General features: G+C 43.7%; 3 non-coding genes and 1 pseudogene across 3 annotated transcripts; all 4 read right to left on the bottom strand.

Moving 5' to 3' along the window:
* Nucleotides 1-5218: 5218 nt before the first annotated feature.
* On the bottom strand, nucleotides 5219-5421 carry LOC142689228 (U2 spliceosomal RNA; annotated as a pseudogene).
* Nucleotides 5422-11743: 6322 nt separating this feature from the next.
* On the bottom strand, nucleotides 11744-11935 carry LOC142689130 (U2 spliceosomal RNA). Its single transcript, XR_012858136.1, has one exon. It is a non-coding gene; the product is annotated as a U2 spliceosomal RNA (small nuclear RNA).
* Nucleotides 11936-18776: 6841 nt separating this feature from the next.
* Nucleotides 18777-18968, bottom strand: LOC142689123 (U2 spliceosomal RNA). Its single transcript, XR_012858130.1, has one exon. It is a non-coding gene; the product is annotated as a U2 spliceosomal RNA (small nuclear RNA).
* A 6843-nt stretch (nucleotides 18969-25811) lies between these two features.
* On the bottom strand, nucleotides 25812-26008 carry LOC142689213 (U2 spliceosomal RNA). Its single transcript, XR_012858188.1, has one exon. It is a non-coding gene; the product is annotated as a U2 spliceosomal RNA (small nuclear RNA).
* Between the last annotated feature and the right edge of the window lie 680 nt (nucleotides 26009-26688).

Here is a 26688-nt window from a genome sequence, read left to right as displayed (position 1 = left end):
ATAAAATCATAGGAAGAATAATACTTTTGACAATTAAAACCTTCCCCGAAAAAGAAAGATCCCTCATTCTCCACATTTCCAACTTTCTCACAATCCTACCACCTAACTCATCCCAACTTTCTCTCCCTTTCAGCTCATCATCAAACACAATACCCAAAATTTTCACACCATTCACCTGTTCCATATCAGAATCACTCACCCGCTCATTACTGAAAAAAATTTTAAATTTGCTCTTACCCCAATTTATTTTAAAAGCAGACGCAATACAAAACATATTTACGATCAACTTCACTCTGGACATATCATACACTGAATCACACAATACGCAAATATCATCCATATATCCCAAAGCTTTCACACGTTTTCCATCACACCCGGGCACCACCAAACCTTTCACAACCTTATCATTTCTAATCATTTGCAACAATGGTTCAATCGCACAAATAAATAGGATGGGAGACAACGGACAACCCTGTCGCACACCAGACATAATATTAAACGATTCTGAAAAAAACCCATTCACCTGCACACAGCTCTTTGCATTCGCGTATAAATTCTTCAACAAACTCACAAACTGAACCGGAAAACCCATTCTCTCTAACACTTTGAACAAAAACACATGCGCCACACGATCAAACGCTTTCTCAAAATCTAACGCACACACAATCACCTTCTTATTCCGACCCTTACAATCCTCAAGCATGTCCCGCACCAACGCCACGTTTTCATGCAATTTCCTTTTCGGTACCGCACATACCTGATCCTCATCAATCACACACCCAATCACATCTCTCATACGATTCGCAATCAGCTTGGCAAAAATTTTATAATCCGTATTAAGCAAAGTAATTGGTCGCCAGTTTTCTAACCGTCTCTTGTCTCCTTTTTTATGCAACAAAACTACCATACCCTTCTTCATCACATCACACATATTAATCCCAGAAAACAACACTCTCATAACTTCTATAACATCCTTCCCAATTATATCCCAATATTTCCCATAGAAATCAGCTGGTATTCCATCGATCCCTGGAGACTTATTTTTAGCCATACTTCCCACCACATCCTTTACTTCACCATCCATAATCTCACCAAGCAAAAACGCACATTCACTTTCAGGAACAAAATTACACACAATATCCAAAAACTCCTCATCATCGCCCAAATCACATTTCTTCACATCATACAGTTTTTTATAAAAATCAGACACCACATCAATCACATCCTTACCGAACACCTCCTTATCATCCTTATCCAATAATACATTCATTCCACTTTTTCCACCACACATTTTTTTAAAGAAAAATCTAGTGCACTTCTCGTGATTATCTCTAACCTCCACCTTAGACCTAAATATAATTTCTTTCCCTTTCTCTCGGAACCACTCCTTAATATCTTTTTTTGTTTTTTCCAAATCGTGTCTTACATCCATACCCAAATTTTTACATTGTTGAAGGAACGTCATCCGCATATTAAAGCGTGAATATTCTAATCTTTTCCTTCTCGCTCTTCTATACCCTATCTGTCTAAAAAACCCACCAATCTTTTTTTTCACCCATACCCACCATTCACACACATTAGAGAAAGAACTTTTCTTCCTAACCCAAAACCCATATTTTTTCCCAAACCTAGTTTTTTCCCTTTTATCACTCAGAAAACTAACATTCATCTTCCATACCCCTCTACCATAAAAGAAATTATTTATAACAAAAACCCCCAACAAACACTCGTGATCTGAAAACCACACTCTCTCCTGCGCATAATCTACACATTTCATTGCAGAGGTAGAAAAAAAGAAAAAGTCCAGACGAGAATCCGTTCTTCCGTCATCGGCATGATAGGTAAATGGACCTGGTTTCCTGGTGACAGCGTCCTGCAAAGCAAAGTCCTGCAAAATTTTATTCCACAAAACTCCGGTAGCGTCCACATTAGACTCTGTGGATCCAGCTCGGGCCTGCTTCTCCAGGATACAGTTAATGTCACCAACAATAATTACAGGAACTTTACCGTGTAGAAAAAATTTTAAAGTATCAAAAAGTGCCAACCTATCAGATTTCACAGCATGGCCATAGATATTGATAAGCCTAAACTGCCACCCCTTGTAGGATAGTAACACGCAGACACATCTTCCTTCCTGAATGATTTGAGTCTGTTTGATGACAAACTCATTATTTTTAAAGAGAATACCAATTCCATCGTTCCTATTTGTGGAAGAAAAGGACCAAATTGCTTCCCCAAACTTCCATTCTTCTTTACTAGGATTTTTTGACAAACCACATTCTTGTACACAAACAATGTCACTGCCCTTAGAGGCCAAAAAGTCCAGGACTGCAGCACGCTTGTGAGCAGAGGAGAACACCCGTACATTTTGAGAGACAATCTTTAATCTCAAAGACATGCGGGCATAGTATGGTTAGTGCAAAGGAAAGCCATGAGATAACCAGAACATATCACGTCCCAGGGAAATACATAGCTCTTTCCAGATTTGCCACATTGACTTCACTGAGGAAACCTTCCCCAGGAGAGCTGGGTACTTCTGAGGCCACCTCAGATGACTTAGGGCTAGAACTAGAGTCACTGTCCAGCAATGAGAAGGGATTTGCATGAGCAGAATCTTCCAATAAGCCTATCTTCAGTCTCTTCACCGCCTTTCCAGACTTCCCCCTTTTTGAGACCACTTTATGAAAAATTTCAGCACTAGTGGCACTAGGCATCCTGGCCTCCTTCTCGTCCTCCTCCGATATTGACCACTCCACTTTAGCTGAGTCTTCCATTTTTGACTCTGGGCTAGAAAAAGACAAAATTTGCATACTTGCACCATCATCAGGGGAAGCACACCCAATAGGTGGCGCTGTGTCTTCACCTTCCATAGGCATAACCCCAGGTGTTTCATCAACACTTTGCTCTGCAGGAGGGACCACACCCAACTCCATGCTGTTAGTATGTGAGGTTAGAACCTCTCCTAATCCAGCTTTCCCAGGGTCCTGAGAAGCAGGCACAGAAACACTGCCAGCTGGCTCTGAAATTGCATCAGAAGTGGCAGCAAGGGAACTTGTTGTTCTCACCTGTCTGCCCCATGTTCTTCTCTCTTGCCCTAAAAAGGGAAACACCTTTGGACATTTCCTACAAGTATGACCCGGCAAACCACAAATGTCACACCTGGATGGGGAAATACATGCACTAGCCTCATGTCCTGTTTCTTTGCAATTCCTGCATACTTTGCCTTTACATGCATCTTTGGTATGCCCGTAGGAAAAACATGATCTGCAAAAACATGGCATATCTTGGTAATAAAGATATCCCTTATTACCACCAATTGAAAAATTTGCAGGAGGATTCATCACTCCTCCAATACAGCTGGAGTCAGGTTTCAGCCTGACCCAGTACTTAATATCACCATTGAAAACTCCCCATAGGTTCTTCTGCTCCACACCTCCTCTAACATGGGTACAGTAGTGAGCTAAGAAGGCCCTGACCAGCCTTCTATCCAGAAATGGGTTATACATGTGGATGGTAATACATTTCTCCACTGCTGAAAAAAGAGGTTGCACTTCAATAGATTTTAAAGCCTCATGCATGTGTTTCTCCTTGAGCAACTGAAAAACATTTAGACAGTAGGCGGCCTCAAAAAAGGATACATCATATGTAGCAATATTGCTGAAAGCTTGGATACAGAATACCTCTACCAACTTAACTCCAGCCAGGTCCAGAAGGATGTTCTCAATGATATGTCCAGTATCAACTTCTTCTCTCCTCTGCTCATTCACCACAAAACGGATAGTGTTACGCACAGCTGCCATCTTGAAAAGGAATGCCCAACGGCACGGTGATCGCTCCCAAAAACGTCGGATAGGACTCCACGAAAAGGCCGAACCCCCCGGCCCAGACCAGGCAATGAACCTGATCTGAGCCAAAAGGCCGAGAAGCGATAACCCGAGCGGCCCTTGCCTTGCCCGAGCCTGTCCCATACTGCTGTTCACCCCTTGCAGCGATTGATTCAGCCTACTCCTAGGCAATTCCATGGGGCCCTGCAGGCTCACACACATTTACAGCTACTAAGCGGGAGGGAGGTGAATAAAGGCCGGAGAGGAAGCTACACAGGATTTGCTTCTTTTGCTTGCACCACAATGCAGTGCTGAAAGAGGAGGAATCTACATAAAAACGCCTTCCTGGCAACGCCCAAATGCCCTCCTGCCATGCAGATAAACACTGGCAGCGGCAGCAAGTGCATGCCCACAGCCACCCCTTGTTCCTTCACACCTTGTATCAGCTTTAATCCAGTCCAGTGCTGCCTGCTGAGCAGCACTGACCAACACTGCCTGGGCCCAGGCTTTTATCTATCTCTGAGGCCCCATTATGATGTCAGAAAGCTGGCTCTGGAATCCTGAGGGCTCCACTATGACACGTGCAAAGTTCCGTCTGAACTTTATATAAGACGGTGAGGCTCAGTCAGTCACTCAGTGTTGCCTGAGAGGGCAACACTGCAACAGCCGGCCGCCAGGCTGTCTTTTTTTTGCACATTTATTTGCCTCCAGGAGGCCACAAGAGGGAGACAAGGGACTGCAAAATGGAAAATAAGCATCCACCAACTTTACAGACAACTTCTCCTTGCTCCTACAACCTCCATCCTTGCACAGTTTGTTATTCTTCCAGGTAACAAAGTAACAAATCCAAATTGCTGCTCTCTTTGTAGGCAAGCAAGGGTTTGTTGCAACTGCAATTCTTACTTCTTCTTGAAATGTAGGGACGACAGTACATTCCATCACATCCATCTAGTGTACACAGGTAGGTCCATTGTGGCGGGTAGGCGGCTGGCTGCTTTAATGGCTGTTTGCTGTTCCCCTACTCCACTCCACTCCACTATTTGACTGTGGTGCTGCATCAATCAGTGGCTGGCTCAGGTGCAGCTCTTTAACTTACCTAGGAGGGAGGGCGGAGAGAAGACAAGGAAGGTGAATGAGCTGTTCCAATGTGAAATGCCGGAAACACAGAAACACAGAAGACACACACACACACACACACACACACAACAAGAGGTGGCAATGTATTCATTAATTGCATTTAATAAATGAGCTCATTATCACACATGACTGTACAAATGCATTGTCCAACAGGTGTTGAAATAATGGGATTAAAAGGGGAGATCCCATCAGAAAGACAAAAACAATAGCAAACACAAATAGCACTTTTGGAATCTGATTTTAGTCAACACATAAGGGAAGGGTGCACCGGTCCTGGAAATACTGCAATACCAGGTCAATGCGTGGAGTGGACAGAGCAAGCTCTATTTCCATCTCCCTGTTCTAAAAATCCATTTAATATATGGTCCCCAGATAGGGGACGTATCAGATATTAAACTGATAAGAACAGATTTTTTTTTTTTTTTTTTTTTTTTTTTTTTTTTTTTTTTTATTAAACCATTCAGGTTTTTTTGAATAAAACCGAGAACTGTAGTTGTTCAAACCACCTCTCTATTTTTCAAAAAATCTCATCATTCTGGTTCATTATTTTATTTTTCCATCAAATACAAGATAAATCAAACAAAATTCCTCAAACTAAATACCTCCATTTTAACATTCGCCATATCCCTTCCGCATCCATACCTCTTTCTAGATCCCATTTATAATAAAAATACAATTTAGCCAATACCATACTAACCACATCCTCCATCTCAAATACTTCTCTTTTATACACATTCAAATTCCTCGTATTCCACAATACCTCTTTCACACAAGTCAAAAAAATCCACAACACTCTATCCTTTTCACTACCCAAACTACACAAACCAAACAAGACAATTTCATACGTCAAACTCTTCAAACCAGTCAATTCTTCGCACAACCCACTCAACTTTTTCCAAACATCCTTTGCATGCTTACACGACCAAAACACATGACTCACATCCTCATCATCCCCACAACCTTCTCTCGGACACCTTTCAGATGCAACCAAACCTCTTCTTTTCTGAACACTCCTTACAGGCAACACTCCATGTACCGACATCCATAATAAATCTTTCTGCTTATTTGACACATCATACGTAACAATCTTCTTCCACACAGACTTAGACTCCATCGAATTCAAACCATTTACAGAACACATCACATTATTCATACACATACTTCTCACAACATTCTTTTCTCTCAAAAATCTCTCCATTCTTACATCCTCTAGCTGGAACTTTTTGATAAATTTTTCTACATACAAATACCACCCCGTGCACTGGAAAGCAATTGGTTTACATAAATTTCGTTTTTCCCAACTTAGACGCTGAATCACCGTTCCAGCTAGATATTTAGACATTCTGGAAGCCTTGGATTCCTTAAATAAAAGCTCTACAAAAAAACGTACACAATTAATTCCAATGAAAATCTCCAAATTTGGGAAATCAAGGCCTCCATTACGTCTGCTTTTCATTAGAATTTCTCTCCTTGCCTTCTCAATCCCGCTCCCCCATAGAAAAAGGAACAAAACTCTATTCACTTTTTTTAACATAGCAACAGCAGGAGGAAAAACCAGAGCAACATATAAAATCATAGGTAGAATAATACTTTTGACAATTAAAACCTTCCCCGAAAAAGAAAGATCCCTCATTCTCCACATTTCCAACTTTCGCACAATCCTACCACCTAACTCATCCCAACTTTCTTTCCCTTTCAGCTCATCATCAAACACAATACCCAAAATTCTCACACCATTCACCTGTTCCATATCAGAATCACACACTCGCTCATTACTGAAAAAAATTTTAAATTTGCTCTTACCCCAATTTATTTTAAAAGCAGACGCAATACAAAACATATTTACAATCAACTTCACTCTGGACATATCATACACTGAATCACACAATACACAAATATCATCCATATATCCCAAAGCTTTCACACGCTTTCCATCACACCCGGGCACCACCAAACCTTTCACAACCTTATCATTTCTAATCATTTGCAACAATGGTTCAATCGCACAAATAAAAAGGATGGGAGACAACGGACAACCCTGTCGCACACCAGACATAATACTAAATGATTCTGAAAAAAACCCATTCACCTGCACACAACTCTTTGCATTCGCGTATAATTTCTTCAACAAACTCACAAACTGAACCGGAAAACCCATTCTCTCTAACACTTTGAACAAAAACACATGCGCCACACGATCAAACGCTTTCTCAAAATCTAACGCACACACAATCACCTTCTTATTCCGACCCTTACAATCCTCAAGCATGTCCCGCACCAACGCCACGTTCTCATGCAATTTCCTTTTCGGTACCGCACATACCTGATCCTCATCAATTACACACCCAATCACATCTCTCATACGATTCGCAATCAGCTTGGCAAAAATTTTATAATCCGTATTCAGCAAAGTAATTGGTCGCCAATTTTCTAACCGTCTCTTATCTCCTTTTTTATGCAACAGAACTACCATACCCTTCTTCATCACATCACACATATTCGTCCCAGAAAACAACACTCTCATAACATCAATAACATCCTTCCCAATTATATCCCAATATTTCCCATAGAAATCAGCTGGTATTCCATCGGTCCCTGGAGACTTATTTTTGGCCATACTTCCCACCACATCCTTTACTTCACCATCCATAATCTCACCAAGCAAAAGCTCACATTCACTTTCAGGAACAAAATTACACACAATATCCAAAAACTCATCATCGTCACCCAGATCACACTTCTTCACATCATACAGTTGTTTATAAAAATCAGACACCACATCAATCACATCCTTACCAAACACCTCTTTATCATCCTTATCCAATAACACATTCATACCACTTTTCCCACCACACATTTTTTTAAAGAAAAATCTAGTGCACTTCTCGTGATTATCTCTAACCTCCACCTTAGACCTAAATATTATTTCTTTCCCTTTCTCTCGGAACCACTCCTTAATATCTTTTTTTGTTTTTTCCAAATCGTGTCTTACATCCATACCCAAATTTTTACATTGTTGAAGGAACGTCATCCGCATATTAAAGCGTGAATATTGCAATCTTTTCCTTCTCGCTCTTCTATACCCTATCTGTCTAAAAAACCCACCAATCTTTTTTTTCACCCATACCCACCATTCACACACATTAGAGAAAGAACTTTTCTTCCTAACCCAAAACCCATATTTTTTCCCAAACCTAGTTTTTACCCTTTCATCACTCAAAAAACTAACATTCATCTTCCATACCCCTCTACCATAAAAGAAATTATTTATAACAAAAACCCCCAACAAACACTCGTGATCTGAAAACCACACTCTCTCCTGCGCATAATCTACACATTTCATTGCTGAAATAGAAAAAAAGAAAAAGTCCAGACGAGAATCCGTTCTTCCGTCATCGGCATGGTACGTAAATGGACCTGGTTTCCTGGTGACAGCGTCCTGCAAAGCAAAGTCCTGCAAAATTTTATTCCACAAACTTCCGGTAGCGTCCACATTTGACTCTGTGGATCCAGCTCGGGCCTGCTTCTCCAGGATACAGTTAATATCACCGACAATAATAACAGGAACTTTACCATGTAGAAAAAATTTTAAACTATCAAAAAGTGCCAACCTATCAGATTTCACAGCATGGCCATAGATATTGATAAGCCTAAACTGCCATCCCTTATAGGATAGTAACACACAGACACATCTTCCTTCCTGAATGATCTGAGTCTGTTTGATGACAAACTCATTATTTTTGAAGAGAATACCAATTCCATCATTCCTATTTGTGGAAGAAAAGGACCAAATTGCTTCCCCAAACTTCCATTCTTCTTTCCTAGGCATTTTTGATAAACCACACTCTTGTACGCAAACAATGTCACTGCCCTTAGAGGCCAAAAAGTCCAGGACTGCAGCACGCTTGTGAGCAGAGGAGAACACCCGTACATTTTGTGAGACAATCTTTAATCTCAAAGACATGCGGGCATAGTATGGTTAGTGGAAAAGCAAGCCATGAAATAGCCAGAACATATCACGTCCCAGGGAAATACATTGCTCTTTCCAGATTTGCCACATTGACTTCACTGAGGAAACCTTCCCCAGGAGAGCTGGGTACTTCTGAGGCCACCTCAGATGACTTAGGGCTACAACTAGAGTCACTGTCCAGCAATGAGAAAGGATTTGCATGAGCAGAATCTTCCAACAAACCAATCTTCAGTCTCTTCACCGCCTTTCCAGATTTCCCCCTTTTTGAGACAACTTTGTGGAAAATTTCCGCACTAGTGGCACTAGGCATCCTGGCCTCCTTCTCGTCCTCCTCCGATATTGACCACTCCACTTTAGCTGAGTCTTCCGTTTTTGACTCTGGGCTAGAGAAAGACAAAATTTGCATACTTGCACCATTATCAGGGTATGCACACCCACTAGGTGGCGCTGTGTCTTCACCTTCCATAGGTATAACCACAGGTGTCTCATCAACAGTTGGCTCTGCAGGAGGGACCACACCCAACTCCATGCTGTCAGTATGTGAGGTTAGAACCTCTCCTAATCCAGCTTTCCCAGGGTCCTGAGAAGCAGCCACAGAAACACTGCCAGCAGGCTCTGAAATTACATCAGAAGAGGCAGCAAGGGAACTTGTTGTTCTCACCTGTCTGCCCCATGTCCTTCTCTCTTGCCCTAAGAAGGGAAACACCTTTGGGCATTTTCTACAGGTATGACCAGGCAAACCACAAATATCACACCTGGATGGGGAAATGCATGCACTAACCTCATGTCCTGTTTCCTTGCAATTTCTGCAAACCTTGCCTTTACATGCATCTTTAGTATGCCCGTAGGAAAAACATGATCTGCAAAATGATGGCATATCTTGGTAGTAAAGATATCCCTTGTTCCCACCAATGGAAAAATTAGCAGGAGGATTCATCACTCCTCCAATACAGCTGGAGTCAGGTTTCAGCCTGACCCAGTACTTGATATCACCATTGAAAACTCCCCATAGGTTCTTCTGCTCCACACCTCCTCTAACATGGGTACAGTAGTGAGCTAAAAAGGCCCTGACCAGCCTTCTATCCAGAAATGGGTTATACATGTGGATGGTAATACATTTCTCCACTGCTGAGAAAAGAGGTAGCACTTCAATAGATTTTAAAGCCTCATGCATATGTTTCTCCTTGAGCAACTGAAAAACATTTAGACAGTAGGCGGCCTCAAAAAAGGATACGTCATACGTAGCAATATTGCTGAAAGCTTGGATACAGAATACCTCTACCAATGTGACTCCAGCCAGGTCCAGAAGGATGTTCTCAATGATGTGCCCAGTATCCACTTCTTCTCTCCTCTGCTCATTCACCACAAAACGAATTGTATTCCGCACAGCTGCCATCTTGATGAGGAATGCCCAACGGCACGATGATCGCTCCCAAAAACGTCGGAGAGGACTCCACGAAAGACCGAACCCCCGGCCCAGACCAGGCAATAAACCTGATCTGAGCCAAAAGGCCGAGAAGCGATAACCCGAGCGGCCCTTGCCTTGCCCGAGCCTGTCCCATACTGCTGTTCACCCCTTGCAGCGATTGATTCAGCCTACTCCTAGGCAATTCCATGGGGCCCTGCAGGCTCACACACATTTACAGCTACTAAGCGGGAGGGAGGTGAATAAAGGCCGGAGAGGAAGCTACACAGGATTTGCTTCTTTTGCTTGCACCACAATGCAGTGCTGAAAGAGGAGGAATCTACATAAAAACGCCTTCCTGGCAACGCCCAAATGCCCTCCTGCCATGCAGATAAACACTGGCAGCGGCAGCAAGTGCATGCCCACAGCCACCCCTTGTTCCTTCACACCTTGTATCAGCTTTAATCCAGTCCAGTGCTGCCTGCTGAGCAGCACTGACCAACACTGCCTGGGCCCAGGCTTTTATCTATCTCTGAGGCCCCATTATGATGTCAGAAAGCTGGCTCTGGAATCCTGAGGGCTCCACTATGACACGTGCAAAGTTCCGTCTGAACTTTATATAAGACGGTGAGGCTCAGTCAGTCACTCAGTGTTGCCTGAGAGGGCAACACTGCAACAGCCGGCCGCCAGGCTGTCTTTTTTTTGCACATTTATTTGCCTCCAGGAGGCCACAAGAGGGAGACAAGGGACTGCAAAATGGAAAATAAGCATCCACCAACTTTACAGACAACTTCTCCTTGCTCCTACAACCTCCATCCTTGCACAGTTTGTTATTCTTCCAGGTAACAAAGTAACAAATCCAAATTGCTGCTCTCTTTGTAGGCAAGCAAGGGTTTGTTGCAACTGCAATTCTTACTTCTTCTTGAAATGTAGGGACGACAGTACATTCCATCACATCCATCTAGTGTACACAGGTAGGTCCATTGTGGCGGGTAGGCGGCTGGCTGCTTTAATGGCTGTTTGCTGTTCCCCTACTCCACTCCACTCCACTATTTGACTGTGGTGCTGCATCAATCAGTGGCTGGCTCAGGTGCAGCTCTTTAACTTACCTAGGAGGGAGGGCGGAGAGAAGACAAGGAAGGTGAATGAGCTGTTCCAATGTGAAATGCCGGAAACACAGAAACACAGAAGACACACACACACACACACACACACACAACAAGAGGTGGCAATGTATTCATTAATTGCATTTAATAAATGAGCTCATTATCACACATGACTGTACAAATGCATTGTCCAACAGGTGTTGAAATAATGGGATTAAAAGGGGAGATCCCATCAGAAAGACAAAAACAATAGCAAACACAAATAGCACTTTTGGAATCTGATTTTAGTCAACACATAAGGGAAGGGTGCACCGGTCCTGGAAATACTGCAATACCAGGTCAATGCGTGGAGTGGACAGAGCAAGCTCTATTTCCATCTCCCTGTTCTAAAAATCCATTTAATATATGGTCCCCAGATAGGGGACGTATCAGATATTAAACTGATAAGAACAGATAAGGTTTCAACAAAGTTTTTTATTGGCAAAAATAATATATTTTACAGACTTTTTTTTAAAATTGAAACCACAAGATAAAATCAACAGCATAATACATGAATATTCATACATTTAAATGAATACAAAAGTAATAATAATAAGACCATTAATACAGATGTTATAATAAAAGTACAGAACAATAGCAGGATAAAATTTATACAGGGCATAAAAGACATAAAAGAATAAAACCATTTTTATTTACAATGTTATGGTATTCCACATTTGCAAACACCACATGGATGTTGCTTCTTTTACCCCTAGCTGCTTTTTGTCCCTAAGATAATAAATATACATTTCACTTAGGGCATATTTCACACAATTTTTAACGTCAATAAAATCATGTTTAAAAAGCAGAATGTTCCTAACCTTCCAAATGGCATTCTTAAAACAGTTTAAAATGATCCAACAGACCATTTGCTGTTTAAAACTTGGGCAGTTAAAAAGACCATAAAACACGTATTCAAATTTAAGATCTTTAAGACCGCAGGCCCATTTCAGCAATGGGCCTACCTTCCTCCAAACCTCCTGTGCATATGGGCAGTTCCAAAACAGGTGCATTATCGTCTCGTCGTCACCACACCTGTCTCTCGGGCACTTGGCTCTCGCCACCAGTCCTCGCCTATGCTGGAATTCACGAGTAGGGAGGCACTGGTGAACGATTGCCCAGGCAAGGTCCTTGTGCACATTTGCCATAAATTTCCCGAAAACGTTCCGCCACACCACCTTGGACCTTGCCTGTGAGAAATTTGAAACTGCCAGTGTATCCTCCTGCCGCCTACAGGAGAGTGACACTTTTTTCTGGTCCCCCAATATGTCAGGCTCCAATTCTTGGAGACCTAGGAGCCTGACAGTTTTTTCGAGCACCGCATATTGTTTTGGGGGACACAGAAGCACAGGAGAATTCAAAGGGACACGAAACCATCGTTTAAAAATCATGCCCGTAGCGTACTTTAAAAAGTAGCTAAAAATACCATCAGAATTATACATTTTAAAACAGAAGCAAAAGTATTTAATGTAAAAGAAGTTAAAAAGGTTAGGAACATCTCTCCCGCCATTGTCCTTACATCTGTACATAAAATCACGTTTTAGTTTTTCCATTTTGGAACCCCATAAAAACATAAAACAGATCCTGGTCACTTTTTTAATATATAAAATTGTTGGAGGGAAAACCATAGCTACATAAAGCATTATGGGTAATAAAACAGATTTAATTATTAAAACTTTTCCCTCCATGGTGAGATTTCTCAAATTCCACATTAAAACCTTTTTTCCCATTTTGGCAATTACTGAATCCCAATTGGGTCTCCCATCGTTTTCTTGATTAAAAACAATTCCTAAAATTTTTATCTGATCCTGCTGCATGTTAACTCCTGGTGTCACAGAGGAATCCCATACACCAGTATAAAAACAGTCACACTTATCAACGTTTAATTTAAAACCAGAGGCTTCACAAAAAAAGCCGGTGTTCCTCAATGCCCGTCTCATAGAAGCGGCGTCTGGGCATAGGACGGTGGCGTCATCCATATAGCCTAGGATTTTTACCTGGTTCCCCCTTCCTCCAGGTATGGGCACGCCTCTGATGACTTTATCATCTCTTATTAGGGTGAACAGAGGTTCTATGGCACAAATAAAAAGGAGCGGAGACAACGGGCACCCCTGTTTCACCCCTGATAAAAGAGGAACACCTTTAGTTAAAAATCCGTTGATAGAAATTTGGCTAAAACAGGATCGATATAAAAGCTTAATACGTGTTAAAATAATTTCAGGAACAGCCATCTTTTTAAGAACCATGAAAAGATATTCATGGGAGACCCGGTCAAAAGCCTTCTCGAAATCTAAGGATAAAATAGCAAGGCTTTGACCCCTTTCTTTAAAATACCAAATGATGTCACGTAAAATATTCAGGGACTCAGTAATTGACCTCCCAGGTACCCCACATACCTGGTTTGGATGGATTAATTTATGAATAAAAGGTTTAAAACGGATTGTTATTAGTTTAGCTAAAATTTTACAATCAACGTTTAAAAGAGTAATAGGGCGCCAGTTTTTTAACTGGTCCCTCTCACCTTTTTTAAAAATTAAGGACACAATCCCCCTCCTCCAGGAAGGGGGCAGCTCTTCAGTAATAAAAACTTCCTTATACAATAAAAACATGTCATTCTTTAAAATTTCCCAAAAAGCATGATAAAATTCGATGGGCAGACCATCTTCCCCAGGAGCTTTCCCATTAGAAAAACTTTTAAAAGCAAATAAAAGTTCCTCCAAGGTAATATTACGGGATAAAACTTCCTGGTCTAAAATATCTAGCTTGGCATCAAGGGAATTAAGAACATGTTCTAAAAAGGAAGGATCAATATTTTTCTTGTTAAAAAGAGATTGGTAGAAATTAAAAGCAGAATTTAAAATGCCGACCATAGTGATTTCTCCTTCAAGGTTTAAAATGACATCTCGTTTATCCATTACCTTTTTGAAGAAGAACCGGGAACACTTCTCGCCATCCTCGAGGTGCTTTACATGTGAATTAAAAATTATTTGTTTCCCTTTCTCTTCTATGGCATATTTTATTTCAGCTTTAAGATTTAAGATATCATCATCAACATCCATACCAATCTCCTTCAATTTAAAAAGTACATGTAAACGTTTATTAAGAACATAAAACCATTGTTTTTTCTCTTTTGCTTTCTTCTTACCTGCTCGAATAAAAAAAGCTCTGATTTTGGGTTTAATGCCCTCCCACCAGTGTAGCATAGGCTGACTGGGCGCTCTATGGGACTGCCAACACTGGTAGGTCCGCACAAACTCCTCTTTAATGATGGGGTCCTCCAGGAGTGTGGTGTTTAGTCTCCAGGGACCCCTACAAGCTTTTTGCTCTCCCTCTAGCTCCAGGTGCACTGAAAGGAGCTTGTGATCAGATAAAATATTTGTTAAAAGCAAACATTTTTTGGGAATAAAACTATTAGAAGTGAAAATAAAATCAATTCTGGAGCTCACTCTTCCATTGGACCAGGTGGGGCCTGGGTCCGCAGGCAAGAGTTCCCTCCAGCAATCTTTCAATTTAAAATCACCAATAAAATTCTTGAGCAGGTAAGAAGTACGGTCAATTTTTCGATTAAAATCCCCACCCTGCCGGTGTTCTCCATCTCGCACACAGTTAAAATCACCACCCACCAGCAGGGGGGTAGACCCAACACAAAACAATGGTAAAATCTCTAATAGTTCTGCCCTCTCCTGTTTGGTAGGAGGGGCATAAACGTTTAAAACACGAATTAAAATTCCATTAAAAAGCAAATGTATTAAAATAGCTCTGCCGGGCATGATTTCAGTCACTGTTTGGATGGAGATAAAACGACCTCGGCAGAGCAATCCAACCCCCGCAGAGCGACAGTCATTTCCACCAGACCAGACTGAGGGGCCTAGTTTCCAGTCCATCTTTAAATCTTGATATTCCAAGTCATTAGGGATTCCACATTCTTGAAGCAGGCAAAGGTCAAAGTCCACAGTCTCTAAAAATGAAAATAAAGCAGTCCTGCGGACAGGGCTCTTTAGGGACCTCACATTTAGTGAGGCGACTTTGATAGGAACCAACATAGTCTTAGTTGAGGTCAGGGTCCGAACCAGAAGAGTCGTACTCGGAGATCAGCTGCGAGTCTGGACCCCCTTTTTGAGGGGTCAATAAATCTTGGATGTTGGTAGGGTCAGAGCCAGATACGTGGGCGGCTCCAACCCCCACACTGCTCTCATCCGAACTCCGATAGGCAGCTTTCCTCCGAACTCCGGACTCCTCTTCCTCTCGCTGTCTCTTTGCAGAATGGCTCCTATCCATCTCCTCGAAGTCGCTCTCACCCATCTCTGGCCCCTGGCTGAAGATATCGCTGATGTCCTTCCTGGGCAGCTGCACAGGGGCCTGTGAGGTCCCATCACTCTTGGCAACCTTTGCCTGCTTACGGGGAGCCTTCATCGCAAGCCCCTCCACAACCGCAGTGGAGGAACTTTGCTCCGACCCCCCCGTTGACCGGAAATGGTCAAAACGAGGCTCCAATCCAGCATATTTTAGGGTTTTCTTAATGGAGCCCTCGTCTGACACAGAGTGTCTCCGCTCCATGCCCACACTCTTGGGACAGGCGTCAGGTCCTACTGCAGAACCTACGGAGCCACGACGCCTGTCGCTAACCACTGCCTCAACAGGGTCCACTGCAGGCGGAGCAGAGGACCTGTTTGCAGAGGTGCCGGTCAACTTATGTCCAGCAGAGTCAGAATTCCTCCTGCTCTGCCTGGACCCGGTGGAATCCCTATGGCCGTCCCTCGAGGCTGACATCGGTGGGCCCCCCGATGGAGCTGTGAAGGACTTTGGCCTGGACCCCTCAGTCGTCAATGCTCGTTTTGGGGCATTACCAGCGGCGTCTGCACATGTTGCAAACTGCCGCTCTGGCCCTGGTCTGGGTGGCCCAGATTTCGCTCTGCGGGGGCAATCTTTAAAAGCATGCCCAGTCATGCCGCACAGATTGCACAACACCTCGGAACTGCATTTTGCCGCTACGTGTCCAACCTGGCCACACCTGTTACACTGCACCACATGGGGCCGGTCACAATGTTCTCTGGTGTGGCCATATCTCAAGCAGTTCCGGCAGGCTATTGGCATCTGGGGGTAAAATAGGAATCCTCGATTCTTCCCAATGGCAAAGTTCTGGGGTGGGTGATGTAAGCCTCCAATGCCATTGGGATCCTGGCGGAACTTCACCCAATATTTTCTTTTGCCATTCCAGAAGCTCTGGGTGTTCAAGATTTTATGTGAGAAGCGGACCTCCCTGCAGTAACGACTGAGGAAGGTTTCAATGTCACACTCTGAGACAAATGGACTGAACATGCACATCACGAGCGGGACTTCTTCCTCCCCGTAGAGGAATAAAAAGTTCAGTCCATTTAGCCGCTCCTCACTCTGGTCCGCATCAGACAATCTTTTGTGCATGTTGTCGCAACATGCCGCGGCCGTAAAGGATACGGTGTACCGACCGCGGCTTTCCTGGTCGTTGAGACACAGGATGTCCGCCCGCTTGAGCCCCAGGAAGTCCAGCAGAATCACCTCCACAATGAAGCGAAGGTTCTTCCGCTGGCGATGGCCTTCTTCCACCTCGATGCGGACGGACTGGCGCAACCGGGTGTCCCCGGATGCAAATCCAAATGTATATGGCATTTTCAGTGCCTGGGGGCTAAGCCTGTCCCTTATAGCAGCAAGGGCTCAGATTCCACAATTAAGTGGAACCCTCCCCCAAGGCCAAGGATTAGGGTACCCCAGACACCTACGAAGCCCGATAAACGCCCTCGGAACGCTCTTAGAAAAACGCCTCAAGGCCGGTTGACCTCTTGGGTAAGGCGCGATCGCAACTCGTTGTCCGGGGGCTAAGCCCACTCCCCAAATAGCAGCAAGGGGGTGAAGTCTCTCTGTGAAAAGAGACGATCCCCCAAGGCCAAGGAGCAGGGTACCCCGGACACCTCCCAACAAAACCAGATGCAGAAATACTACACCTGATCTTGCCAAAAGGCCGAGAAGCGATAACCCGAGCGGCCCTTGCCTTGCCCGAGCCTGTCCCATACTGCTGTTCACCCCTTGCAGCGATTGATTCAGCCTACTCCTAGGCAATTCCATGGGGCCCTGCAGGCTCACACACATTTACAGCTACTAAGCGGGAGGGAGGTGAATAAAGGCCGGAGAGGAAGCTACACAGGATTTGCTTCTTTTGCTTGCACCACAATGCAGTGCTGAAAGAGGAGGAATCTACATAAAAACGCCTTCCTGGCAACGCCCAAATGCCCTCCTGCCATGCAGATAAACACTGGCAGCGGCAGCAAGTGCATGCCCACAGCCACCCCTTGTTCCTTCACACCTTGTATCAGCTTTAATCCAGTCCAGTGCTGCCTGCTGAGCAGCACTGACCAACACTGCCTGGGCCCAGGCTTTTATCTATCTCTGAGGCCCCATTATGATGTCAGAAAGCTGGCTCTGGAATCCTGAGGGCTCCACTATGACACGTGCAAAGTTCCGTCTGAACTTTATATAAGACGGTGAGGCTCAGTCAGTCACTCAGTGTTGCCTGAGAGGGCAACACTGCAACAGCCGGCCGCCAGGCTGTCTTTTTTTTGCACATTTATTTGCCTCCAGGAGGCCACAAGAGGGAGACAAGGGACTGCAAAATGGAAAATAAGCATCCACCAACTTTACAGACAACTTCTCCTTGCTCCTACAACCTCCATCCTTGCACAGTTTGTTATTCTTCCAGGTAACAAAGTAACAAATCCAAATTGCTGCTCTCTTTGTAGGCAAGCAAGGGTTTGTTGCAACTGCAATTCTTACTTCTTCTTGAAATGTAGGGACGACAGTACATTCCATCACATCCATCTAGTGTACACAGGTAGGTCCATTGTGGCGGGTAGGCGGCTGGCTGCTTTAATGGCTGTTTGCTGTTCCCCTACTCCACTCCACTCCACTATTTGACTGTGGTGCTGCATCAATCAGTGGCTGGCTCAGGTGCAGCTCTTTAACTTACCTAGGAGGGAGGGCGGAGAGAAGACAAGGAAGGTGAATGAGCTGTTCCAATGTGAAATGCCGGAAACACAGAAACACAGAAGACACACACACACACACACACACACACAACAAGAGGTGGCAATGTATTCATTAATTGCATTTAATAAATGAGCTCATTATCACACATGACTGTACAAATGCATTGTCCAACAGGTGTTGAAATAATGGGATTAAAAGGGGAGATCCCATCAGAAAGACAAAAACAATAGCAAACACAAATAGCACTTTTGGAATCTGATTTTAGTCAACACATAAGGGAAGGGTGCACCGGTCCTGGAAATACTGCAATACCAGGTCAATGCGTGGAGTGGACAGAGCAAGCTCTATTTCCATCTCCCTGTTCTAAAAATCCATTTAATATATGGTCCCCAGATAGGGGACGTATCAGATATTAAACTGATAAGAACAGATAAGGTTTCAACAAAGTTTTTTATTGGCAAAAATAATATATTTTACAGACTTTTTTTTTTAAAATTGAAACCACAAGATAAAATCAACAGCATAATACATGAATATTCATACATTTAAATGAATACAAAGGTAATAATAATAAGACCATTAATACAGATGTTATAATAAAAGTACAGAACAATAGCAGGATAAAATTTATACAGGGCATAAAAGACATAAAAGAATAAAACCATTTTTATTTACAATGTTATGGTATTCCACATTTGCAAACACCACATGGATGTTGCTTCTTTTACCCCTAGCTGCTTTTTGTCCCTAAGATAATAAATATACATTTCACTTAGGGCATATTTCACACAATTTTTAACGTCAATAAAATCATGTTTAAAAAGCAGAATGTTCCTAACCTTCCAAATGGCATTCTTAAAACAGTTTAAAATGATCCAACAGACCATTTGCTGTTTAAAACTTGGGCAGTTAAAAAGACCATAAAACACGTATTCAAATTTAAGATCTTTAAGACCGCAGGCCCATTTCAGCAATGGGCCTACCTTCCTCCAAACCTCCTGTGCATATGGGCAGTTCCAAAACAGGTGCATTATCGTCTCGTCGTCACCACACCTGTCTCTCGGGCACTTGGCTCTCGCCACCAGTCCTCGCCTATGCTGGAATTCACGAGTAGGGAGGCACTGGTGAACGATTGCCCAGGCAAGGTCCTTGTGCACATTTGCCATAAATTTCCCGAAAACGTTCCGCCACACCACCTTGGACCTTGCCTGTGAGAAATTTGAAACTGCCAGTGTATCCTCCTGCCGCCTACAGGAGAGTGACACTTTTTTCTGGTCCCCCAATATGTCAGGCTCCAATTCTTGGAGACCTAGGAGCCTGACAGTTTTTTCGAGCACCGCATATTGTTTTGGGGGACACAGAAGCACAGGAGAATTCAAAGGGACACGAAACCATCGTTTAAAAATCATGCCCGTAGCGTACTTTAAAAAGTAGCTAAAAATACCATCAGAATTATACATTTTAAAACAGAAGCAAAAGTATTTAATGTAAAAGAAGTTAAAAAGGTTAGGAACATCTCTCCCGCCATTGTCCTTACATCTGTACATAAAATCACGTTTTAGTTTTTCCATTTTGGAACCCCATAAAAACATAAAACAGATCCTGGTCACTTTTTTAATATATAAAATTGTTGGAGGGAAAACCATAGCTACATAAAGCATTATGGGTAATAAAACAGATTTAATTATTAAAACTTTTCCCTCCATGGTGAGATTTCTCAAATTCCACATTAAAACCTTTTTTTCCATTTTGGCAATTACTGAATCCCAATTGGGTCTCCCATCGTTTTCTTGATTAAAAACAATTCCTAAAATTTTTATCTGATCCTGCTGCATGTTAACTCCTGGTGTCACAGAGGAATCCCATACACCAGTATAAAAACAGTCACACTTATCAACGTTTAATTTAAAACCAGAGGCTTCACAAAAAAAGCCGGTGTTCCTCAATGCCCGTCTCATAGAAGCGGCGTCTGGGCATAGGACGGTGGCGTCATCCATATAGCCTAGGATTTTTACCTGGTTCCCCCTTCCTCCAGGTATGGGCACGCCTCTGATGACTTTATCATCTCTTATTAGGGTGAACAGAGGTTCTATGGCACAAATAAAAAGGAGCGGAGACAACGGGCACCCCTGTTTCACCCCTGATAAAAGAGGAACACCTTTAGTTAAAAATCCGTTGATAGAAATTTGGCTAAAACAGGATCGATATAAAAGCTTAATACGTGTTAAAATAATTTCAGGAACAGCCATCTTTTTAAGAACCATAAAAAGATATTCATGGGAGACCCGGTCAAAAGCCTTCTCGAAATCTAAGGATAAAATAGCAAGGCTTTGACCCCTTTCTTTAAAATACCAAATGATGTCACGTAAAATATTCAGGGACTCAGTAATTGACCTCCCAGGTACCCCACATACCTGGTTTGGATGGATTAATTTATGAATAAAAGGTTTAAAACGGATTGTTATTAGTTTAGCTAAAATTTTACAATCAACGTTTAAAAGAGTAATAGGGCGCCAGTTTTTTAACTGGTCCCTCTCACCTTTTTTAAAAATTAAGGACACAATCCCCCTCCTCCAGGAAGGGGGCAGCTCTTCAGTAATAAAAACTTCCTTATACAATAAAAACATGTCATTCTTTAAAATTTCCCAAAAAGCATGATAAAATTCGATGGGCAGACCATCTTCCCCAGGAGCTTTCCCATTAGAAAAACTTTTAAAAGCAAATAAAAGTTCCTCCAAGGTAATATTACGGGATAAAACTTCCTGGTCTAAAATATCTAGCTTGGCATCAAGGGAATTAAGAACATGTTCTAAAAAGGAAGGATCAATATTTTTCTTGTTAAAAAGAGATTGGTAGAAATTAAAAGCAGAATTTAAAATGCCGACCATAGTGGTTTCTCCTTCAAGGTTTAAAATGACATCTCGTTTATCCATTACCTTTTTGAAGAAGAACCGGGAACACTTCTCGCCATCCTCGAGGTGCTTTACATGTGAATTAAAAATTATTTGTTTCCCTTTCTCTTCTATGGCATATTTTATTTCAGCTTTAAGATTTAAGATATCATCATCAACATCCATACCAATCTCCTTCAATTTAAAAAGTACATGTAAACGTTTATTAAGAACATAAAACCATTGTTTTTTCTCTTTTGCTTTCTTCTTACCTGCTCGAATAAAAAAAGCTCTGATTTTGGGTTTAATGCCCTCCCACCAGTGTAGCATAGGCTGACTGGGCGCTCTATGGGACTGCCAACACTGGTAGGTCCGCACAAACTCCTCTTTAATGATGGGGTCCTCCAGGAGTGTGGTGTTTAGTCTCCAGGGACCCCTACAAGCTTTTTGCTCTCCCTCTAGCTCCAGGTGCACTGAAAGGAGCTTGTGATCAGATAAAATATTTGTTAAAAGCAAACATTTTTTGGGAATAAAACTATTAGAAGTGAAAATAAAATCAATTCTGGAGCTCACTCTTCCATTGGACCAGGTGGGGCCTGGGTCCGCAGGCAAGAGTTCCCTCCAGCAATCTTTCAATTTAAAATCACCAATAAAATTCTTGAGCAGGTAAGAAGTACGGTCAATTTTTCGATTAAAATCCCCACCCTGCCGGTGTTCTCCATCTCGCACACAGTTAAAATCACCACCCACCAGCAGGGGGGTAGACCCAACACAAAACAATGGTAAAATCTCTAATAGTTCTGCCCTCTCCTGTTTGGTAGGAGGGGCATAAACGTTTAAAACACGAATTAAAATTCCATTAAAAAGCAAATGTATTAAAATAGCTCTGCCGGGCATGATTTCAGTCACTGTTTGGATGGAGATAAAACGACCTCGGCAGAGCAATCCAACCCCCGCAGAGCGACAGTCATTTCCACCAGACCAGACTGAGGGGCCTAGTTTCCAGTCCATCTTTAAATCTTGATATTCCAAGTCATTAGGGATTCCACATTCTTGAAGCAGGCAAAGGTCAAAGTCCACAGTCTCTAAAAATGAAAATAAAGCAGTCCTGCGGACAGGGCTCTTTAGGGACCTCACATTTAGTGAGGCGACTTTGATAGGAACCAACATAGTCTTAGTTGAGGTCAGGGTCCGAACCAGAAGAGTCGTACTCGGAGATCAGCTGCGAGTCTGGACCCCCTTTTTGAGGGGTCAATAAATCTTGGATGTTGGTAGGGTCAGAGCCAGATACGTGGGCGGCTCCAACCCCCACACTGCTCTCATCCGAACTCCGATAGGCAGCTTTCCTCCGAACTCCGGACTCCTCTTCCTCTCGCTGTCTCTTTGCAGAATGGCTCCTATCCATCTCCTCGAAGTCGCTCTCACCCATCTCTGGCCCCTGGCTGAAGATATCGCTGATGTCCTTCCTGGGCAGCTGCACAGGGGCCTGTGAGGTCCCATCACTCTTGGCAACCTTTGCCTGCTTACGGGGAGCCTTCATCGCAAGCCCCTCCACAACCGCAGTGGAGGAACTTTGCTCCGACCCCCCCGTTGACCGGAAATGGTCAAAACGAGGCTCCAATCCAGCATATTTTAGGGTTTTCTTAATGGAGCCCTCGTCTGACACAGAGTGTCTCCGCTCCATGCCCACACTCTTGGGACAGGCGTCAGGTCCTACTGCAGAACCTACGGAGCCACGACGCCTGTCGCTAACCACTGCCTCAACAGGGTCCACTGCAGGCGGAGCAGAGGACCTGTTTGCAGAGGTGCCGGTCAACTTATGTCCAGCAGAGTCAGAATTCCTCCTGCTCTGCCTGGACCCGGTGGAATCCCTATGGCCGTCCCTCGAGGCTGACATCGGTGGGCCCCCCGATGGAGCTGTGAAGGACTTTGGCCTGGACCCCTCAGTCGTCAATGCTCGTTTTGGGGCATTACCAGCGGCGTCTGCACATGTTGTAAACTGCCGCTCTGGCCCTGGTCTGGGTGGCCCAGATTTCGCTCTGCGGGGGCAATCTTTAAAAGCATGCCCAGTCATGCCGCACAGATTGCACAACACCTCGGAACTGCATTTTGCCGCTACGTGTCCAACCTGGCCACACCTGTTACACTGCACCACATGGGGCCGGTCACAATGTTCTCTGGTGTGGCCATATCTCAAGCAGTTCCGGCAGGCTATTGGCATCTGGGGGTAAAATAGGAATCCTCGATTCTTCCCAATGGCAAAGTTCTGGGGTGGGTGATGTAAGCCTCCAATGCCATTGGGATCCTGGCGGAACTTCACCCAATATTTCCTTTTGCCATTCCAGAAGCTCTGGGTGTTCAAGATTTTATGTGAGAAGCGGACCTCCCTGCAGTAACGACTGAGGAAGGTTTCAATGTCACACTCTGAGACAAATGGACTGAACATGCACATCACGAGCGGGACTTCTTCCTCCCCGTAGAGGAATAAAAAGTTCAGTCCATTTAGCCGCTCCTCACTCTGGTCCGCATCAGACAATCTTTTGTGCATGTTGTCGCAACATGCCGCGGCCGTAAAGGATACGGTGTACCGACCGCGGCTTTCCTGGTCGTTGAGACACAGGATGTCCGCCCGCTTGAGCCCCAGGAAGTCCAGCAGAATCACCTCCACAATGAAGCGAAGGTTCTTCCGCTGGCGATGGCCTTCTTCCACCTCGATGCGGACGGACTGGCGCAACCGGGTGTCCCCGGATGCAAATCCAAATGTATATGGCATTTTCAGTGCCTGGGGGCTAAGCCTGTCCCTTATAGCAGCAAGGGCTCAGATTCCACAATTAAGTGGAACCCTCCCCCAAGGCCAAGGATTAGGGTACCCCAGACACCTACGAAGCCCGATAAACGCCCTCGGAACGCTCTTAGAAAAACGCCTCAAGGCCGGTTGACCTCTTGGGTAAGGCGCGATCGCAACTCGTTGTCCGGGGGCTAAGCCCACTCCCCAAATAGCAGCAAGGGGGTGAAGTCTCTCTGTGAAAAGAGACGATCCCCCAAGGCCAAGGAGCAGGGTACCCCGGACACCTCCCAACAAAACCAGATGCAGAAATACTACACCTGATCTTGCCAAAAGGCCGAGAAGCGATAACCCGAGCGGCCCTTGCCTTGCCCGAGCCTGTCCCATACTGCTGTTCACCCCTTGCAGCGATTGATTCAGCCTACTCCTAGGCAATTCCATGGGGCCCTGCAGGCTCACACACATTTACAGCTACTAAGCGGGAGGGAGGTGAATAAAGGCCGGAGAGGAAGCTACACAGGATTTGCTTCTTTTGCTTGCACCACAATGCAGTGCTGAAAGAGGAGGAATCTACATAAAAACGCCTTCCTGGCAACGCCCAAATGCCCTCCTGCCATGCAGATAAACACTGGCAGCGGCAGCAAGTGCATGCCCACAGCCACCCCTTGTTCCTTCACACCTTGTATCAGCTTTAATCCAGTCCAGTGCTGCCTGCTGAGCAGCACTGACCAACACTGCCTGGGCCCAGGCTTTTATCTATCTCTGAGGCCCCATTATGATGTCAGAAAGCTGGCTCTGGAATCCTGAGGGCTCCACTATGACACGTGCAAAGTTCCGTCTGAACTTTATATAAGACGGTGAGGCTCAGTCAGTCACTCAGTGTTGCCTGAGAGGGCAACACTGCAACAGCCGGCCGCCAGGCTGTCTTTTTTTTGCACATTTATTTGCCTCCAGGAGGCCACAAGAGGGAGACAAGGGACTGCAAAATGGAAAATAAGCATCCACCAACTTTACAGACAACTTCTCCTTGCTCCTACAACCTCCATCCTTGCACAGTTTGTTATTCTTCCAGGTAACAAAGTAACAAATCCAAATTGCTGCTCTCTTTGTAGGCAAGCAAGGGTTTGTTGCAACTGCAATTCTTACTTCTTCTTGAAATGTAGGGACGACAGTACATTCCATCACATCCATCTAGTGTACACAGGTAGGTCCATTGTGGCGGGTAGGCGGCTGGCTGCTTTAATGGCTGTTTGCTGTTCCCCTACTCCACTCCACTCCACTATTTGACTGTGGTGCTGCATCAATCAGTGGCTGGCTCAGGTGCAGCTCTTTAACTTACCTAGGAGGGAGGGCGGAGAGAAGACAAGGAAGGTGAATGAGCTGTTCCAATGTGAAATGCCGGAAACACAGAAACACAGAAGACACACACACACACACACACACACACAACAAGAGGTGGCAATGTATTCATTAATTGCATTTAATAAATGAGCTCATTATCACACATGACTGTACAAATGCATTGTCCAACAGGTGTTGAAATAATGGGATTAAAAGGGGAGATCCCATCAGAAAGACAAAAACAATAGCAAACACAAATAGCACTTTTGGAATCTGATTTTAGTCAACACATAAGGGAAGGGTGCACCGGTCCTGGAAATACTGCAATACCAGGTCAATGCGTGGAGTGGACAGAGCAAGCTCTATTTCCATCTCCCTGTTCTAAAAATCCATTTAATATATGGTCCCCAGATAGGGGACGTATCAGATATTAAACTGATAAGAACAGATTTTTTTTTTTTTTTTTTTTTTTTTTTTTTTTTTATTAAACCATTCAGGTTTTTTTGAATAAAACCGAGAACTGTAGTTGTTCAAACCACCTCTCTATTTTTCAAAAAATCTCATCACTCTGGTTCATTATTTTATTTTTCCATCAAATACAAGATAAATCAAACAAAATTCCTCAAACTAAATACCTCCATTTTAACATTCGCCATATCCCTTCCGCATCCATACCTCTTTCTAGATCCCATTTATAATAAAAATACAATTTAGCCAATACCATACTAACCACATCCTCCATCTCAAATACTTCTCTTTTATACACATTCAAATTCCTCGTATTCCACAATACTTCTTTCACACAAGTCAGAAAAATCCACAACACTCTATCCTTTTCACTACCCAAACTACACAAACCAAACAAGACAATTTCATACGTCAAAACCTTCAAACCAGTCAATTCTTCACACAACCCACTCAACTTTTTCCAAACATCCTTTGCATGCTTACACGACCAAAACACATGACTCACATCCTCATCATCCCCACAACCTTCTCTCGGACACCTTTCAGACGCAACCAAACCTCTTCTTTTCTGAACACTCCTTACAGGCAACACTCCATGTACCGACATCCATAACAAATCTTTCTGCTTATTTGACACATCATACGTAACAATCTTCTTCCACACAGACTTAGACTCCATCGAATTCAAACCATTTACAGAACACA

Source organism: Rhinoderma darwinii, assembly GCF_050947455.1.
Source record: "Rhinoderma darwinii isolate aRhiDar2 chromosome 5 unlocalized genomic scaffold, aRhiDar2.hap1 SUPER_5_unloc_28, whole genome shotgun sequence".
In the NCBI taxonomy this organism is placed as follows: Eukaryota; Metazoa; Chordata; class Amphibia; order Anura; family Rhinodermatidae; genus Rhinoderma; species Rhinoderma darwinii.
This window is presented reverse-complemented; position numbering and strand designations above follow the sequence as displayed.